Below are 1,250 nucleotides of genomic sequence, written 5' to 3'. Positions count from 1 at the left end.
CCCACTGCCATCTGGTCCAGTCCAACTCATCACGACCCTCTAGGACTGAGGAGAACTGTTCCCTAGGGTTTCTCGAGACTGTCAGTCTTTTATGTATGGGAGCAGACAGCTTTCTCTTTCTCCCATGGAGCTGTTGGGAGGTTTGAATTGCTGACCTTCTAGTTAGAAGCTCAACATTTAGCCCACAGTACCACCTTGGTACTTTGGTATGACCCAATTTCCAAACAGTCACGTTTACAGGCACAGAGCTTAGGACTCTCACAGAGCTGTGTTGGAAATGGAATTTTGTCCATCACACCTGCCATCGGCCAGCAGTCCAAGGGGATGGCTTTGTTCCACATGTTTTACATGGTGGTGGGGGTAGCCCTGGGGTGGTGGCCCTGTTGTTGTTAGGTGCTGTCCATTTGGTTCTGACTCACAGCAACCCTATATACAATAGAAGGAAACACTGCCCAGTTCTGCACCATCCCCCAAATCCTTCCTGCATCTGAGTCCCTTGTTGCAGCCACTGTGTCGATCCATCCAGAGCACTAGCCACAGTTAATTTTCACCTCGGAAGCTCTATTCAGCTGAGTCTCTAAAAAAGCAGTAAAGTTCAGTTAAAATGACTGACTACCTGAATTTGACTGTTCTGAAAAGAAGCTACTTCAAACAAACCTTTAGAGTTTGAATGATCCTCTTCAACACAGAACGACATTCCAACCCTACTATGAAGACCAGTACATGAGGGAAGCACATTGAGCACTGCTGTAATTCGGAGTCACATGGCGGGAGAACTCCCAAGAGTCCTCTCCTCCTCGTTGTCCTCCTTGTCTGTTGTTTACATGTCCTGGACTATGCCACCGGTAGAGTGACTTTCAGCTTACGAAACATATGAGGTTGAAGAATAACAAGGAAGCTGCAAGCCACTGCATAACATGGATAAACCTTGAGGACATTGTGTTGAGTGAAATTAGTCACTCACAAAAGGCGAAATACTGCATAGGACCACTACTATAAAAGACTAAGAAAAATAACCCATACTGAAGGTGGGGGGATTCTTTGCTGGTTACTGGGATGTGGGGGTTGGGTGAGGGGAGGGAGGGGAAGGTGGAGCACAGGGTAGGGAATAGACACAGGCTAGTTTGGGTGCTAGGGAGGGGGGCCATACACAAGAAGGAATGGAAAAACAAGGCAGACGGGAGAACAATTAGGCAGGTTTACATGGGCCAGGTGGGACAGAGGTAAATAATGATGTATGCACAACCTTG

This window comes from Chrysochloris asiatica, unplaced genomic scaffold (assembly GCF_000296735.1).
Source record: "Chrysochloris asiatica unplaced genomic scaffold, ChrAsi1.0 scaffold00005, whole genome shotgun sequence".
Taxonomy (NCBI): domain Eukaryota; kingdom Metazoa; phylum Chordata; class Mammalia; order Afrosoricida; family Chrysochloridae; genus Chrysochloris; species Chrysochloris asiatica.
Note: the sequence above shows the minus strand (reverse complement) of the source record.